Genomic DNA, 19769 nt, shown 5'->3' with positions numbered 1-19769 from the left:
AAGCTGCAGACCGTCAAAGTGAGTGATACAGCTCATAAAGGTGGTGTGGACCCTAAGAGTGAGCAGCAGCAAGATTTATTGTAAAGAACAAAACTTCCACAGTGTGCAAGAGGACTTGAGCGGGTTGCCACTGGCTAGCTCAAGCAGCCTGCTTTTATTCCCTTATTTGGCCCCACCCACATCCTGCTGATTGGTCCATTTTACAGAGAGCTGATTGGTCCATTTTACAGAGAGCTGATTGGTCCGTTTTGACAGAGTGCTGATTGGTGTGTTTACAATCCCTGGGCTAGACACAGAGCACTAGACAGAAAAGTTCTGTAAGTTCCCACTAGGTTAGCCAGATAGAGAGTAGGATTGGGGTATTTACAATCCCTGAGCTAGACAGAGTGCTAGACAGAAAAGTTCTCCAAGTCCCCACTAGGTTAGCTAGATACAGAGTACTGATTGGTGTATTTACAAACCTTGAGCTTGACACAGGGTGCTGATTAGTGTATTTACAATCCCTTAGCTAGACATAAAAGTTCTCCAAGTCCCCGCTAGACCCAGGAACCCAGCTGACTTCACCTAGTGCATCCCGCACTGGGGCTGCAGGCAGAGCTGCCTGCCAGTCCCGCGGCTGTGTGCCTGCACTCCTCAGTCCTTGAGCAGTGGATGGGACCAGGCGCCCGGGAGCAGGGGGTGGTGCCCATCAGGGAGGCTCCGGCCAGCGCGGGAGCACACTGCCGATGGGGGACTGGACATGGTCAGCTGTAGGTCTCAAACCCTGCCCTGTGGGGAGGCAGCCGAGGCCCTGCGAGAACTCCAGCGTGGTGTATGCGGGCTGGCAGTGCTGTAGGACCCAGTGCAACCTCCGCAGCTGCTGGCCCGGGTGCTAAGCCCCTCACTGCCCTGGGCCGGCAGCACCGGCAGCGCCGGCAGGTGGCTCCAAGTGCGGGGCCCACAGAACCCGCCCCGCGGGACCTCGCACTGGTCTGTGAGCGACGCAGGCAACCCTAGTTCCTTCCCGCGCACCTCCCCGCAAGCAGAGGGAGCGGGCTCCGGCCTTGGCCCGCCCAGTGAGGGGCTCCCACAGTGCAGTGGCGGGCTGAAGGGCTCCTCAAGCGCCGCTAGACTGGACGCCGAGGCCGAGGAGGCACCGAGGGTGAGGGCTGCTAGCGTGTTGTCACTTCTCAGTTCCACTTACCAGTTTCTTTTTTTTTTTTACTTTATAATAGTGCAAAAGTGATACAGTCATTGTGTTTTTCACTTTCAGTGTGCTTGTCAATAAATTACGTAAAATATTCAACCTTTATTATAAAATAGGCTTTGTCTTAGATGATTTCACCCAACTGTAGACTAGGTAAGTATTCTGAGCACATTTAAGGTAGACTAGGCTAAGTTATGATGGTAGGTTGGTATATTAGTTGCATTTTCAACTTATGATACTTTCAACAATGTGTTTTTCATGACATAATTCATATCATAAGTCAGGAAGCATCTGTACTTTTGTATTCCACGTTGTTTGCTCCATTGGATTTTTCAGCTATACCTCTTTCCACTATTTTTTAAAGTTACTCTAGGGATTATAACTTGTTGCAGTCAACACTAATAAACATACTACTTCACTAATAAGATGCGTACTTTACAATTGATTAATTCCATTTATTTCTTTTTATACAGTTATGCAATTGAGCATACATTATAAATCCCATCATACACATATTAATTTAGACTTAATGAATAATATTTTAAATAACTTTAAATACTCTTTTGTATTTATCCACATATTTATGATTTCCATTTGTCTTTCTTTCTGTGGAAGGTAGGATTATGCAGGCTTCCATCTAGGATTATTTCTCTTCAAAATAAAGATACTTCTTTTGGAATTTTATAAATTTTTTGTATTCAGCAAAAAATTCTTTTTTAAGTTTATATTTCTTGGAAAATGTCCTTGCTTCACTATCAATTTTAAAGGAGATGTGGCATATGAAATTTATTTTTTCAGAATTTTAAAATGTTACTTTTCTCTTGTTTCTATTGTATCGGAAAAGGGGGGGGGGCAACCATAATACTTTTTTCCCCTTAGAATTCATTGTATATATTTCTCATGACCTAATTTAACACTTTTTTGTATTTTTGAGTTTCATCAAGTTGACTATATTGCACTTGGTGGTAGTTTTCTTTGTATTTATCCTGCTTGAGGCCACTAAGTTCTTGGATCAGTCAGATAACATTTTTCATGAATTTTGGAAAATTTCTGTTGTATGTTTTCTCTCCTCTCCTTCCTGAATGCCAGTCATCTCTAGATTCCCTGTTTTGATGTATTCTCACAGGTCTCAGATACTCTAATCTTTTATTATTATGCTTCCATCTGTACTTCAGTTTGTATAATTTATATTAATCTTATTTCATTTCAATATTTATTTTACTTTTTCCAGCCTATTTCCAACCAAAATTGTTTTATAAAGATACTGTATTTATCTCTCTACTGCTTCCATTAGAATCATTTATTTTGTGATTCCTTTCCTTCTTTGAATGTCTCCATTTTTCACCCATTTTTTTCCTGTTTTCCTATAAACTATTTTAAAATCTCCAGTTGTTATATTGAAGTCCCTGTGAGCTAATGTTAATATCTGTGTCATCTATAAGTCTACTTAGCTTACCTGCATTTATTTTACTTCTGATTGGAAGTCCTGTTTGCCTCTTTTTATAAGATGCAGCTAATTTATTGAATATAGATGTAACACATGATACGTTATAAAAACTGGATTGCATTATCTTCTATTATAGATTATCGAGTGGTTCTGGGGGGAATTTCTATTACTGTTAGATTACCTTGATCCCGTCTTAACTTAGTTTTAGGTTGGGGAGATGGTTCTGTTTTAGTTGTGTTTTCAGAATTCATGTGCAAAACTTTATAGAATATGATTTTTATTTTTACATTTTTTCTTCTGGTTGATGAAAGCTCGAGATTCAAATATCTTCTCAGTAATTTACCTCAAAAATCTGCTTAGTTCTCAGATGTTATCTGCTAATGATTACATAATCTCGTTCTTTAAATGTGTAGTTTAGGATTCAAAGACCAAAGAGCTCCACTACACAGATTTCTGAATCTTCTCCACTGTAAGCCCTTCCCACTGGGTGTTGTTCCCCACGAAATAAAGCCACCACTTTGTCACCTTTTTGATCTGTTTGTTCTGCCCAACAAGATTTGCCGCTGCTTGTTATAGCTACACTTTTAAGGGTTAAAAATGATGCCAACCAGAAGCCAGTTGATGATATGTGCAGAACTCACCTTTGAGGCATCCCTTCTTCAAATTTTAGAGCCCTTTGCTGTCTGTTCTCTAATACATGAAAAGAGTTCCTCAAAAGGTTTGTTGAATTTTAGAATTATCCAGAATAGTAGGGTAAGTCCAACACCAGCTCGGTTGTTCACAGACAAACCTAGCAGTTAACATGAATTTATTTTTAAATACCATTTTATTTAGATTGTAGTGATTCTCCTATAAGCTGCAGAAAGTTTACTGTGGTTGATTTTTATTATTTCTAGTCAACTTTATTGTCATTTTTTATCATGATTGATATATTTTCATTACTTAAAAAAAAAAACTGCACTTTGTAATTTTAAAAGTCCAATGTTTTTTTTCTTGAAAAATAGCAATTGTTTTCTCTTTTCTGGGTATCATTTTTGTTGTTGTTGTTACTTTATTCTCAGGAGTTAAGTTCAATTTAAAAATATTGCCCAAAGGCCAAAATTAACAAATGCGATCTAATTAAACGAGCTTCTGCGCATCAAAAGAGACTATCATCAGAGTGAACAGGCAACCTAGAGAATGGTAGAAAATGTTTGCAATCTATCCATCTGACAAAGGGCTAATATCCAAAATCTACAAGAAACTTAAACAAATTTACAAGAAAAAAACAACCCCATCAGAAAGTGGGTGAAGGATATGAGCAGACACTTCTCAAAAGAAGACATTTATGCAGCCAACAAACATGAAAAAAAGCTCATTATCACTGGTCGTCAGAGAAATGCAGATCAAAACCACAATGAGACACCATCTCATGCCAGTTAGAATGGTGACCATTAAAAAGTCAAGAAACAACAGATGCCGGAGAGGATGTGGAGAAATAGGAACGCTTTTACACTGTTGGTGGGAGTGTAAATTAGTTCAACCATTGTGGAAGACAGTGTGGCAAATTCCTCAAACCCCTATCTATAACCAGAAATACCCTTTGACCCAGCAATCCCACGACTGGGTATATACCCAAAGGATTATAAATTATCTACCTATAAAGACATGCACACATATGTTTATTGCAGCACTGTTCACAAGTGAGCAGAAGACTGAACCAAACCCAAATGTCCATTAATGATAGACTGGATAAAGAAAATGTGGCACGTATATACCATGGAATACTACGCAACCATAAAACAAATGTCCTTTGCAAGGATATGGATGGATGAAGCTGAAAACCATTATTCTCAGCAAACTAATACAAGGAACAGAAAACCAAATATTGCATGTTCTCACTCATAAGTGGGAGTTGAACAATGAGAACACATGGACACAGGAAGGGGAACATCACACACCAGGTCCTGTCAGGGAGTTGGGGGCTGGAAGAAGGATAGCATTAGGAGAAATACCTACTATAGATAATGGGTTGATGGGTGCAACAAACCACCATGGCACGTGTATACCTATGTAACAAACCCACACTTTCTTCACATGTATTCTAGAAATTAAAGTATAATTTTTAAGTTGCCATATTATATGTTAATATTAAGTAATTAAACCACATTTATTTTCTTGCCTTGAGCATTATGTAAAATTAGAAGATACTGTGTTCATCTCAATCTCTCATGTCATCAATTTACTCTTCAATTGTATGACTTCTAATTCAAGTACATTTTTATAATTCCTTTGAGTTTAATATTCATATTAATATAAACATTTTAGGCTTCATTTCAAATTTTTATTGATTTCAATATCCGTGGCTTTTACTTTAAACAATGTTTTGATTCCTGAATTCTCTTTTGTTCATTTATAATTCTACTGTAATATTTTTTCAATTATTGCTTTTAAGAAAGTTCAAATAGATGAATAGTTTATGTCTCAGTGGACTCCAAAATATAGCTTTTTCCTCACCTATGGAAACTAATTTTACTGCCTAAGAAATGCTTGAGTCACATCGTTTATAAAAATTTACATTTATCCATTATTTTATGACATTTATAGTTGTGGAGGACAACACTTACTCCAGAGTTATTCATCACAAGCAAAAGGAGTGCTAAAACCAGACTGCTTTTGTTTTGTTTTAATGGGCTACTTGTTTTCTTTCTATTTTATTTTATTAGATTTTATCTTTGTCTTTGAAATTTATGAATGTTATAAAATGTGTCATAGCACACATTTGTATAATATATAATACTGTTGCTTGTGGCTTCCTTTTGTTTTGAAGTCTAAATCTTTTATTTTATTTATAATTTTAATGAAACTTTTATAGAGAGGTCATTGTAGAGTCCCTTATACTTATAAGAAATCATACAAAAAGATCTCTTATATCCTTTATCTAATTTCCCCCAAAAGTAATATGCAAAGCTATAGTACAGTATCACAACCAGAATATCAACATTAATGCAATCCGTCAATCTTATATAGATTTCCCGGATTTGTTTGTACTCATTTGTGTATGTGTGCATGCATGGTCTAGTTCTGTACAGTTTTGTCACATGTGCAGACTCATGTCTCCATCATTAGCCAAGAAACAAAACACGTCCATAACCAGAGAGAGCCCTGACATTGTCCTTTTAAAATCACATGCATCTAGCTCTCCAGCCCCATCGATATTCTGAACTCCTGATTATCACTATTCTCTAGTTCTAAAATTGTGTCCTTTAAAAATTATAATATAAATAGAACCATAAAGTATTTAACTTTTTGGAATCGTCTTCTTTTTCACACACAACAATTTTCTGGAAATTATATTTCACTTTGTTATCACTCCTACTCCATCTTTTCTGTTTCTCATTCCAATGTTTTCTTGTACCTGTGTGTGTTGTACTTTATGTCTCTTCTCTTTTCTTGTCTGGAACCAGAGTCGTCAGATCTTTTTGACTTTTGAAACTCACTGGTCTCGTTATTCTGAAATATTACTTTTTACAATACCCTTTGATTATTTTTGATTTATTTGTAAGGAGAGATTATAATATCAATAATGCTCTTCATTGATAGTGCTATCACAAAAGTCTAAAATACTTCTGGGTCCACATCGAAAGTAGAAAGAAACTTACAAAGTTTTATTTGCTTTGTGGTTCAAGGTACTGGAGGAAGTTGGAGGTAGTCTTACATAGGAGCATTTCTACTTACTTATTTATTTTTGTTTTGGTCTGTTTTTCCTATTTGCTATAAACTGAATCGTCCCCTTACCGCCCAGTCATATGTGAAAGCCTTAACTGTAGTATAATGGAATTTGGAGATAATTAGGCTTAGATTAAGTGTTGAGGCCTGGAGGTCATCCTCATGATGAAATGAGTGTCCTTACAAGTGCTCTTGTAAGAAGAGGAAGAGACATCAGTGCACTCTCTCCCCTATATGAAAACATATAAAGAAGGCAGACACTTACAGTTCAAAGATAAAGCCCTCACCACACACCAGTGCTGCTGGCATCATAATCTTAGGCTATAAAAACTAAGAAAATAAGTGTGTGTCTAAGTCATCTAATCTTTAGTATTTTGTTATAGGAGGCTGAACACAGTGCATTAACATAAAAGTGTTAATTTTTTATTATTTGTTTTTTTGAAATCTAAGAGTTTGGTGGAAAGGTAGCAAACTTTTATTACTGGGGAACTTCTTTTAAAGTAACCATTCATAGATGTGATCATCGCTTATGACTCTTTACCATGTGTCGTTTTCCCACTATTAAAAACTTCCAAGAGGGATTCAAATAATTAATATTTTCTGGTTATTAACTATCTGGTGCTATTACATTGCTTCTAAGTAATACCTCAAAAGATAAGAGTCAATCATAGGCCTATGGTATACTAATGTTATTTGTGAACAGTTTTGATGTTATCTATTGTGAACTTCAAATTATGCATTTCCTCAGTCTAGTTTTGCAACTACTGTAAGTTGCATTACTTCTTCCAACTTTTGGAACTTTATCGAAAATAGCTTTAGTTTCTAGAACTTTGGGAGGCTGAATAATGGACCCCAAAGATATCCACATCTTATTTCCTAGAACCTTTGAATATGTTACCTTACATGGAAAAAGGGACTTTACAAACACAATTAAGTACAAATTTTGAAGTGGGCAGATTATCTTTAGTTACTGAATGGTCTCAATGAAAAAGCAACAATCTTTATAAAAGGGAGGCAGGAGGTCCACACAGACAGACGTACAATGGCAGAAGCAGAAGGATAGAGAAAGAGGTTGGAAGATGCTATCTTGCTGGCTTTGAAGATGAACGATTGAATACAAAGGCTAAGGAATGCATGAAGCTTCTAGAAACTAGAAGACAAGGAAAAAGATTCTCTTTTAGATTCCCCAAAAGGAAGGTGGTCCTATCAATCTATTTTAGAATTTCTGACTTCCAAATTTATAAGAAAATAAATTTGTTTTCAGCCACAAACTTTGTGATGATTTGTTACTACACCGATAGAAAACTATTGCAAATACTAAAATTTTGAGTTCTAAATGAGTTCAATAAAAATTATGTTTCATTGGTTAAATTGATGATGAGATTGTGTGGGTGTATATTTGATTTGGTTTAAACTGTAAGCCAAAATATGTAACAGTAATATTTTAATAAGAACTAGATTCATACATGGTCTTGTGGTTTATAAAGACATATGCACATCATCTTTAACTGTTTTCAGAACAAAGCAGATTAATAGTATATCTTCATCCACTTACAGAGTACTTTAAAAATAATTCAGAAATAAATATTTATATCTAGTGATACAGTTTGAATGTTTATCCTCTCCAAATCTTATGTGGAATTTTAATCCCCAATGTCAAGATGGGGCCTGGTGGGAGGTGTTTGGGTCATCTGGGGCAGATTCCTAATGAATGAGTTAGAGTTTTCCTCGTGACAGTGAAGAGTTCTCATGAGATCTCATTGCTTAAAAGTGTGTGCCACCTCCCTCCTCTATCTTACTCCCTCTCTTGCTTTGGGACATGCCTGCTCCACTTTTGTCTTCTGCCATGAATGTAAGGTTTTTGAGGTCCTCACCAGATGTGGATGCCAGAACCATGTTTCTTTTATAGCCTATAGAACTATGAGCTACAACAAACCTGCATTCTTTATAAATTATCCAGCCTCAGGTATTTATAGCAACTCATAAACAGCCTAAAAGAAAGTTGGCATCAAGGAGGAAAGCATTGCCATGACATTGTGTGAAAACGTAGAAGCAGCTTTGGAACTGGGTAATGGAGAGAGGTTGGAAAAGTATGAAGGGCTCAGAAAAAGACAGGTAAATGAAGGAAAGTTTGGAACTTCTTAAAGACTAATCAAATGGTTGTGACCGAAATGATGGTACTGATATAAACAGTAAAGTCCAGGCTGAAGAAGTCTCAGATGGAAATGAGAATCTTAACAGGAATAGGAGCAATATGCAAGAACAGCCTTATACAGAAAATTGGTGCCAAGGAGTGGGGCATTGCTATAAAGATACCTGAAAATGTGGAAGCAACTTTGGAACTGGGTAATGGGAAGTGTTTGGAAGAGTCTGAAGGACTCAAAAAAAGGCAGGAAGATAAAGGAAAGTTGTAACTTCTTAGAGATTGGTTAATTAAATGATTGTGACTAAAATGCTGGTAAGAATATGAACAGTGAAGTCCAGGCTGAAGAGATCTCAGATGGAAATGAAGAACTTGTTGGGAATGGGAGCAAAAGTCACCCTTGTTATGCCTTAGCAAGGAACTTGACTGCATTGTGTTCATGTCCTAGGGATCCGTGGAAGGTTGGGCTTAAGAGTGATGACTTAGAGTATCTGGCAGCAGCAAAGCATCCAAAATATGACCTGACTGCTTCTAACAGCCAATTCTCAGATGTGAGAGCAAATAAATAACTTAAAGTTGAAACTTACATTTTAAAGCAAGGCAGAGAGTAAAAATGGAAAATTTGCATCCTTGCCATGCAGTAGAAAAGAAAAGCCAGTTTTCAGAGGAAGAGTTCAAGCAGGCTTCAAAGAAATCACTTGCTAAAGTGATTAGCATAGCTAAAAGAAAGCCAGAAGCTAATAGCCAAGACAATGGGAAGAAGTCCTCAATGATATTTCACCAAGGCAGCCCCTCCTGTCACATGCCCAGAGGCCTGGGAGGAAAAGATGGATTCAGGGGCTAGGCTCAGAGCGCTGGTCAGCCTCAGGAAACTGTTCTCTGCATCCTGGCCACTCCACCTCCAGCTTTGGCTCAAAGGATGCGGAGAAATATGGGGTTGGAGCCCCCACACAGAGTTTCTGCCAGGGAATTGCCTAGTGTAGCTATAGGAAGGTGACTACCACCCTCCAGACCTCAGAATGTTAGATTCACCACCAGCCTGCACCGTCTGCCTGGAAAAGCCACAAGCACTCAATTCCGACCTGTAAGAGCAGCCATGTAGGCTGCACCCTTCAAAGCTAAAAGAGTGAGGCTACCCAGGGCCTAGAATACCACCCCTTAAGCCAGGATGTGGGACATGAAGTCATGGATTATGTTGGAAATTTTAAGATTTAATACCTGGGTTTCAGACTTGTGTGAGGGCCAATACCTGTTTCTTTTGATCAATTTCTCACTTTGGCAACTGAAATGTTTACCCAATGCCTATACTGCCATTGTATTTTGGAAGTAAATAACTTATTTTGATTTTACAGACCCATAGGTGAAAGGAAATGAAGCTCAGATGAGATTTAGGACTTTGGACATTATGTTAAATCAAGTTAAGATTTTAGGGGACTACCATAAATAGATTATTATGTTTTGCAACATGAGAAGGACAGGATATTTGAGAAACCAGAGGCTGGGTGATACAATTTGCAAGTTTGTCTCCTCCAAATATCGTATTGGAATGTAATCCTCAGTGTTGAAGGTGGGGCCTGGTGGGAGGTGTTTGGGTAATGGGGGTAGATCCCTCATGAATGCCTTAGTGCTGTCCTCATGATAGATTTAGTTCTCATGGTATCGGATTGTTTAAAAGTGTGTGGCACCTCTCCACTTTCTCTTGTTTCTTCTCTTACCACGTGACATACTTGCTCCCCCATTCACCTTCTGCCATGATTGCAAACTTTCTGAGGCCCTCACAGCAGCAGATGCCAGCACCATGCTTCTTGCATAGCTTGCAGAACCATGAGCCAAAATAGACCTATTTTCCTTATAAATTACCCAGCCTCAGATATTTCTTTATAGCAGTTCAATAATGGCCTAATACAGCTAGCTAATCACAAAGAACTACATCTGTAATATTTATGTGAAATCCCCAAGACAAGTGGATGCATCCAAGAAACTTACCTAATAAGATTCTTTGAATTTAGGGTGGTGCAAGAACCATTTTGAGAGAGGGAGAAGGAGAAGAAAGTTAGAGAATCACAAATCTGATCTCATGATCTCGCCTGTAGAATAACCTAGAAAGGGAAATAATAGTGACTGTTTTCAAAGTATGTAATCAATAAAAATAACACAAATTGGGCTACCTTCAAGGACAATCTCAAAAAAAAATAGCTGAAGGATTTTTCTATAGAAGTATAGGTTTTGTTTGTTTGTAATTCTAAAATAATGACTGGGAATTATGTATTTGGAAGCCGAGGTAGTTTACTTTTTTATCCCCTTAAGTATAAGCAAAAACCCTCAACATTATGTGTAAGACAAACATAAGAAGACTCCAAAAGATGGAGAGAGGAAAGCAAAGTTGCTAGAGACCCAAGAAACATATCTGAATTTTCTTTTTGCCTCATGTATTGCAGTCTGAATACTAGAGAAGCTGAAAAACTGAAAATGCCAGTAGGAACAATAAGTCCAAGAAAAGCTTCTTTTCTTTTACCAAAGGAATAGAAAAGTGTCATCTTAGCAAGGCAGAAACATTCAGACAATAACTATTCTGCTCTAGTCTAACAACACAAAAAATTAATTATAACACCTACCTCCCCAAAACACACACACGTGCCAGCAATGTTGAGTGAGGAATTTAGGATTATATTTTTTCCAGACTGCAATGAAGCATTCCAGGCATCCGGTTGGTATTAGAGAAGGCTGAGTAGGAATTTGGAACTTCTATCCCCACTGTACTATAACAAAGCCTCCTAATATCAGTGGAGACCAATTGGGAAGCCTGGCACTTTACACCCACCTGGTGGTAATGAGGCACCCCTCTCCCACTTTGCTAGACTGATGTTCAAGAAAATCAGTGGTAAGTTAGGACTGTCACGTTCACTAGGTTTAAAAAAAGGGCACCCTCTCCATTGGTGTCAGATAAGGACAAATTTTGGTAATAGTAATAAGGTGACCCTCCCAGTCAGGTAGTGTTTTGGGAGGCTCATCATGGGAGCCTAAACTTCCACTCCATTGTGGTAGTAAAAGGAGCTCCTCTTCCACAGCCAGTATCAATAAAGTCCAGGTGGAGGAACTAGAGTTCCACCCCAGATACCAGTAACAGAACTTCATTTCCCCGTCACCAATCAGAATAGGGTGGGAAGAGGTCTGGTAAAACACAAACCTTTAAATAAGAACCAGAGTCTTATAACATGATACCACAAATATGCAGGTTTTGATCAAACATCACTCTATTTCTTCATACCAAGAATGATATTTTAAATTGAATGAGAAAACACAATCAACAGATGCCAAGATGAAGATTACACAGATGGTAGAATTGTCTGATAAGATTTACAAAGCATCTATCATAGAGATGCTTTTGCACAATGAGCAATTATGAATATGCTTGAAGCAAATAAAAAAAGAAACTCTCAGCAAAGAAATAGAAGATCTAAAAAAGAAATAAAGGGAAATTTTGGAACTTGAACATATAACAACCAAAATTTTAAAAAAACTAAGCTGAATAGTTGGTTTCAATAACATTCTAGAAAGGAAAGAGGAATGAATCAGTGAGCTTAACAATAGAATAATACTAATTACCAAAGTAATTTTCTCTTATTTTCAGATAAAATAATGTGAAAAATCAGAACCTAGAGATGTGACTATAATAAAAGTTTTAATACTGATACTTCAGTCCCAAAAGGATATGAGAAGGGGGTTAGGAACAAAATATTATTCAAATAAATTATGACTGAAAATTCCCTAAAATTAGCAGAAAAAAAAGCAATATAGATTCAAGAACCTGAGAAAACTAAAATGTAAACCAAAAGAATTCAAACCAAGCCCCATCATAGTCAAAATTTTGATAATTAAAGACAATGAAAAAATTTTGAAAGTTGCTACAGAAAAAAATGCATCCCATATATTGGAAAGCAATTTGAATGACAGCTGATTTTTCAAGCACTGAAAGAACTGTCAATGTGGAATTCGACATCCAGTGAAACTGTTTTTAGTAATGAAGGGGAAATTAAGACAGTCTCAGATAAAAAAACCTAAATCATCAACTTATCTAAATAAAAAAAAAATTATAAAAGAAGGAAGCTTGAATCATCATGAAAAGGGAATAATGTGATCAGCAAAATATAGGTATATTATGTACATTTTCTTCAGTTTTTTTTTTATTTGATGTTTGAAACAAAAAATATATCACTGCCTAATCTGGTTTGCAATGTGTGGGAAACATTTAAGAAATAAATAAAATATCTAAGTAAGTGGAGAAGTATGTAGTATTCCTGGGTTGGAAAACTCACATATGAATTCCCTCTAACTTGGTATACAGATTTAACACAATTATCAAAATCACACCAATAAGTTTTACCTATATAAACAAAATTATTCTAAAATGCATTTGGAAGGTAAATGAAATAGAATAGTTAAAACATTTTTAAGTATAATTAAATGGAAACAAAATCTCTATCTGCTTTCAAAAATTACTATAGCTACAGTACTATATTTGAGTTAAATAATGAACACATAAATGAATGGAACAGAATGGAGAACCCCAAAATGGACCTATATCAATTTAGCCAACTGATTTTGACAAAGGTGGAAGACAATTTAATTGGAAAAATGATAAAATCAACAAATGGTACCGTATCAATGGGGTGTTGGCATGGAGTGTTGGGGAACAAATTTGACTTAAATCTCTCATATTTAACAATATTCAACTGAAAATAGATCACAGATTTAAGTAAAAAACATAATATTGTAACACATCTAGAGCATAACACGAGAAAATTTTCAGGATTTAGGACTTTTTGAAGAATTCTTTAAAATAACATTAAAAGCATGATCTATAAAATAAAAAATATCGATACATCAAAATTTACAATTTCTACTCTGTCAACGGCTCTTAAGAGAATAAAACAATGCTGTAGAATGGAAGAAAATATTGGCAAACCATAAAATTGACAAAGAACTCATGCCTAGAATATATAAAACACCCTCAAAACTCAGTAGTTAAATAAAACCCAAAAAATCCAATTAGAAAAGAGAAAAACACATGAAAAGTATTTCACCAAACAAGGTACAGTATACAGACAGAAAAGTAAGCACATTAAGTGATTTTTCAACTTCACTAGATAATAGACCATAAATGAGAATTAAGATAACTATGAGTTATTACCACACACCTCTTAGAAAAGCTAGAAAAAAGTAATAATAATCATAGCTTTTGATGCTGGAAAGGATGCAAAGGAAGCAGATCTCTCGTACATTACAGGTGGGCAACCTAAGCAGTATAATCATTTTGGATAATAGGCATTTAAAAAAAAATACATTTACCATTCAACTGAGCATTTACACAAGATAATGATAAATTGTGTCTGCACAAAAACTGTACATGGCCAAAAACAAGAAATACTCAAAGTGTGTTATCAATAAGTGAATTGTTAAAAGAACTGTGCTACACAATAGCCACACACACACACACACACACACACACACAGAAATACCTAGAAATACATCTAACAAATGTGGTGAAAGATATCTATAATAAGATCTATAATAAAAATTACAAAATGCTGCTGAAACAAATTCTAGACAACACAAACAAATGAAAAAAACATTCCATGCTCATAGATTGGAAAAATCAATCTTGTTAAAATTTTGTACTCTCAAAGCAATTTCAAGATGGAATGCTATTTGTATTAAACTACCAACAATATTTTTCAAAGAATTAGAAAAAATACTTTCTAAAATTCATATAGAACCAAGGAGCCCAAATAGCAAAAGCATCCTAAACAAAAAGAACAAAGCTGGAAGCATAACACTACCTGACTTCAAACTATACTACAAGGTTGCAGTAACCCAAACAGTGTGATGTTGGTACAAAAACAGACATATAGACCAGTGGAAGAGAATAGAGAGCCGAGAAATAAAGCTGTACATTTGCAACCATCTAATCTTTCACAAAGTTGACAAGCAATGGGGAAAATATTCCCTGTTCAATAATTGATGTTGGGATAATTGGCTAGCCATATACAGAAGATTGAAACTGGACCCCTTCCTTACACAACATACAAAAATCAACTCATGAAGGATTAAAGACCTAAATGTAAAACCTATAATTACAAAATTTCTGGAAGAAAATCTAGGAAATACCACTGTAGACACAGGCCCTAGCAAAGATTTCATGATGAAGGTGCCAAAACAATTGCAGCAAAAACAAAAATTGAGAAATGGGACCTAATTAACCTAACAAGCTTCTGTACAGCAAAAGACACTATCAAGAGAGTAAACAGACACCCTACAGAATGGAAGAAAATATTTGCAATCTATGCATCTGACAAAGGTCTAATATACAGAATCTATAAGAAACTTAAACAAATTAACAAGCAAAAAGACAAACAGCCCCATTAAAAAGTGGGCAAAGGACATGAACTGATAATTTTCAAAAGAAGGTATACATGTGGCCAGCAATAATATGAAAAAAGAATTAACATCGTTAGTTATTAGAGAAATGCAAATCAAAACCACAATTAAATACCACTTAATATCAGTCAGAATGGCTAAATTAAAAAGTCAAAAAATAGTGTTCTGGCAAGGCTGTGAATAAAAGAGTATGCTTAATACATTGCTGGTGGTAACGTAAATTAGTTCAGCTGCTGTGCAAAACACTTTGGAGATTTCTCAAAGAACTTAAATAGAATTACCATTTTACCCAGAAATCCTATTATTGGTTATATACCCAAAAGAATGTAAATCGTTCTACCATAAAGACACATGCACGCAAATGTTTATTACAGCACTATTCACAATAGCATAGACATAAAATCAACTTAAATGTCCATCAGTGATAGAATGGATAAAGGAAATGGTGTAAATATATACCAGGGAAATACTCACAGACATAAAAAGAGAGAGAATATGTTCTTTACTGCAACATGGATGGATCTGGAGGCCATTATCCTAAGCCAACTAACACAGGAACAGAAATTAAATACCACTTTAATTTCCATCAAAGGAGAGAATAACAAACGCTAGGGTCTACTTAAAGGTGTAGGGTAGGAGGAGGGTGCGGATATAAAACTACCTATCGAGTTCTTATCACCTGTGTGAAAAAATAATCTGTACACCAAATCCTCGCAACACACAATTTACCTAAATAACAAACCTTCAAATGTACCCCTACCTAAAATAAATTTAAAAAGAAAGAAACTGTGGCATATCCATATTAACAAATACCATTCAGTAATAAAATGGAACAATAAAATGGAAAAACTTAGAAGGATCTCAAAGTCATTATGATCATTGAAAAAAGACAGTCTTGAGAGGTCACATACCATAGAAATCCATTTACGTGGTAGTCTCAAAATGACAACCTTATACACACGAAGAACCGATTACTGGTTGGAACATGGTAGAATGATTAGCGGGCGGGATGGTGGGTGATAAAGAGACATGATGTAGCAGGTCTTTGTGGTGATGGAATAGCCCCGTATCATGAATGCAGTGGTGGTTACAGAAATCTACAAATGTAAAACAATGACGTCGAAGTGTACAAACTCATAAAACCAATGTCAAATGTGTAGTTATATTGTAATAATGTAAAAGGCAGCCATAACAAACTGAGTAAGTCCATGGCATCTCTCTGTACTATTTTGCAATGTCCTGTCAATTTGTAATAATTTTAAATTTTTAAAAAATTTTAAACAATACGACAATATAAAAAAGAATCAGTTCTGAGACTAGAATGTTGAAAGTATAGACAGGTAATTTTTAGATGAATAGGTAGACTATTAAATGGATCTATCAAATGATAGAAAAATGTTTACCTGGTAAATACTAGCATCCCCTCATTAAAAGTGTTCAGGTTGATATTAAGAGAAAACTTGATGAAAGTGGTTTTCAAGGTCCTTTCTCAAAAAGTATTCTTTAATGAATCTCATGAAGCAATTTTGTCTTACCTTTTGTTCTTTGTGATAACAGTTGCTAAGATAATGTCCATATATATCACCAGCTGGAAGACAAATTTGATAGAGATAAAAATTTCTCTTCCAACAACCTTACCCTAGAGTTAACAAGATTTTCTATTTTCACTTCTTTTATTAACACCTTACTCTTATTATGTTCCAGCCCCTAACAGATGGCATAAAACATACCCATCATCAACATTTTAGAGTTAGTATCTAAATCAACAAATGAGCAATTGTGTAACGAATACCATGGACTTTACCGCCATCTAATATCAATGAATCTTTTGAGGTCTCCATGACCAGACTGCTAATATATTAAACAAATCTGAACAAACCTTGCACCTTACCCTGAGATTGAAATAATTTTAAAAAATAAGTGTGATAGGCTAGATAATGATACTTCAAGAGGTGTTCATGTTCATTATCCCTTGTGAATATTACTTTATATAGTAAATGGGCTTTGGAGATGTAAATAAATTAAGGATCCTGAGATATGCAGATTCATCCTGGGTTCACATGGTGGGCCGTAAATGTAATCACAAGGGTGTGCTCTAAGAGGAAGTCCAGACCGTCAAAGGAAGAAGGCTGAAGATGGATTAAGAAGTTAGAGTCCAGTGGTTGGAGTGATGCCAGAAAAGTTCTCAAGCCAAGGAACAAAGCAACTTCTAGAAGCTGAAAAAGGCAAGAAAAGTGATTCTAGAAAGAACCAAACCTATTGACATTTGCACGACTCTTTTTGGAGTGCTGACTCTCAGAACTTTAAGATTTAAAAAATCAAGCCACTATGTTTGTGGTAATTTATTACAATTACAATCATAAACTAATGCCATGAGGACAAACATTCTCCTAATTTTAACTTTTTTTTTCATTTCTACCAATTACTAAAAGATTTAAAAGGCAATTAGCCATCAAATATGAAACTCACATCAATTTTGGAGTTATTTTTTCCTAGAAATCTTAATATGGAATAGCTTAAATTCAAATGATATACCAAAGTATTAATTTGAAAGCCTCATAATAAAAGAACTCTCCCAATTTCCTGATTCTAAAGATAATATTTTGAGCTTCAAGTATTCTTGCCAATATTCACAATGAGTAGATACCAAGATACATATATGCTATATAGTATATATGAGAAAATGAATGAAAAGAAATTCAAACTCTAATTACAAAAGAAGGTTTATTTCTAATTTCTAAGGTAAAATGGAACACACAATATTATTTCGTGTGCATGTCATTAGATAAATAAATGCATGACATGGAAGAAAAAATAGCATTGCTATATGAATATAATATGGTTCAACAATATTGGAGAATAATGTAGTGTAACTTAGTAAAGCTAAGGATGTATCCATGACTTACACACGTATTATTTCCTGTATATGTACCAAGAAATAAACTCTTACTCCAAAAACATCTTGTGAAAGGAGACATCTACATGAATGGTCAAGGAGTATGTTCGTAATAATAACTGGAAAAACCAAATAACTATGAAACTACAATAACTCTGAAAACTAAATCAATAATAACTAAATCAACTATAACCAATAAAAACTAGAAAACAACAAAATGGAAATACCATAAGAAGAAAATAGTTATGTATAGTATTGATATACAGCCACTAAATACTAGAAAGAAGGGAAAATAAACTAGAGCTATGCACATCAATGTGAATGGATTTCAACCACATAATACCAAAGTCAAATGCAAAACAATATATACACTACAACCCAATGCATAAAAACCAGAAATATGAAAAAATCTAAACAATATGTTTTCTAAGAATGTGTAGATATTTTATGAACTATCAAGTAAAGAAAGGACATGGTAAGCAAAGATTCAGGATGGCAGTGAGCTCTGGGAGAACAAACAGGAAAATGTAACCTAGGGGTAGGGAGGTAGGTGAGGACTGCAATAGAAAGAGGAAGGTACCAGTATTATTTATTTTATTTAAGCTATGTATAGATGTTTATTTCAATATTTTTAAAACAAGCTTTTTTAAATTGATGATCTTTATCACATTTTTTAAGGCAACATTCAGAGTAACCAAAGGGAAGTCATACCTTTTTAGCTGGTTTGAGTTTTCATGTCTTTCCTGAAAGCCTGCTAAAGGGTGCAACACATAATAAATTATCAGTCTTTTAGACATCATAATGCTTTTTTAGCTGAAGAACTTAAGAAAGCAAAGCTCTAGTTTCATGTTAAGTTGCCATGATAAATCCTATGTCATTCATATGTTCAAAGAATGTAACTGCTTATTTAGAATTATACAATAGTATCTACAGCCTGTTATATTTATTATAGATTTAGCTCTGATTTTTCTCCTTCACCTACTGGTCTTTGAAATACTTCCTTGTTTGTCTCACTTTTTTCTTCATGCAGCCCACCCTGCAATTAGCCTAATTTTTTTTTTTTTTTAATGAAGGAAGTAATCACAAGCTTCTAAATCTCAGTTCTGTTATTTTTCTGTTGGTTTTTTTTTTTTTTTGCAATTAATTACAGTCTCTGAGTTATAATGTAATTGTTATCAAGATGATAATGCACACCTCATAGGGCTTTTGTTCAGATAAAATAACATAAAATTTTAGCAGAATTATGAGATATTGAATAAAATTTAGTACTCCTTGCTGTCTTTACCTTATTTCAGCCTCAGGTCCATCCTTTAAGCCACACCCATAAGAGGGCTCTAACTAGCTTTTTTTTTGTTACTATTTTCCTTTGCACTTAATTTCTTCTTTACTAAACCTGCTCTGGATCTCCAATTTCCAGAGTATTTTTGATCATTTTATTTTCAAACTACCTATTCTTCTAATAGCAGTCCAGTCTTTTTTTCTGTTTTGCTCATTTTTTTGTTAAATCTCATTTTCTTGTGAACTAATACGGCCCACCCAACAGGCCAAAGTTTCTGTTTCCTCATTGACGTCACTGCTGTTGCTATGTTAAGGGGTCCTCTGATGACTCACAAATGAGATTAATATGTAAAGAAATTCTCACTCTTTTCTCTAAATAATTGCAGTTAGTTATTCTCCCATAACTATAGTTATTATTCTCCTAATAGTTATGTTGATCATTGCCAGCATGGACACACACAGGTCCATCATGTAAATGAAAATAATTTTAATATAAATATTTTTTTAAGCACAAAACTTTACATTTTATTTATGAAAGTATATAATAAGAAATTGGAGAATCAGATTATTCTTTATACTTAAATTGACACCATATATCAACACTGTTTGGTGTTATATCCTGAGACTAGTTGAATTATTCTTTACACACTCCCCCCTGCCAAAAAAAATATTT

At 35.1% G+C, this 19769-nt stretch overlaps 1 pseudogene; it reads left to right on the top strand.

Annotated features, from left to right (window-relative positions):
- The first annotated feature begins 813 nt into the window (after positions 1–813).
- Positions 814–19769, top strand: part of LOC108544460 (ezrin pseudogene) — a 116116-nt pseudogene continuing 97160 nt past the window's right edge.

The sequence above is a fragment of the Rhinopithecus bieti genome, unplaced genomic scaffold (genome assembly GCF_001698545.2).
Source record: "Rhinopithecus bieti isolate Rb0 unplaced genomic scaffold, ASM169854v2 scaffold_1422, whole genome shotgun sequence".
Lineage (NCBI taxonomy): Eukaryota > Metazoa > Chordata > Mammalia > Primates > Cercopithecidae > Rhinopithecus > Rhinopithecus bieti.
The sequence above is the reverse complement of the archived record's forward strand: the minus strand, read 5'-3'. Positions and strand labels throughout refer to the sequence as shown.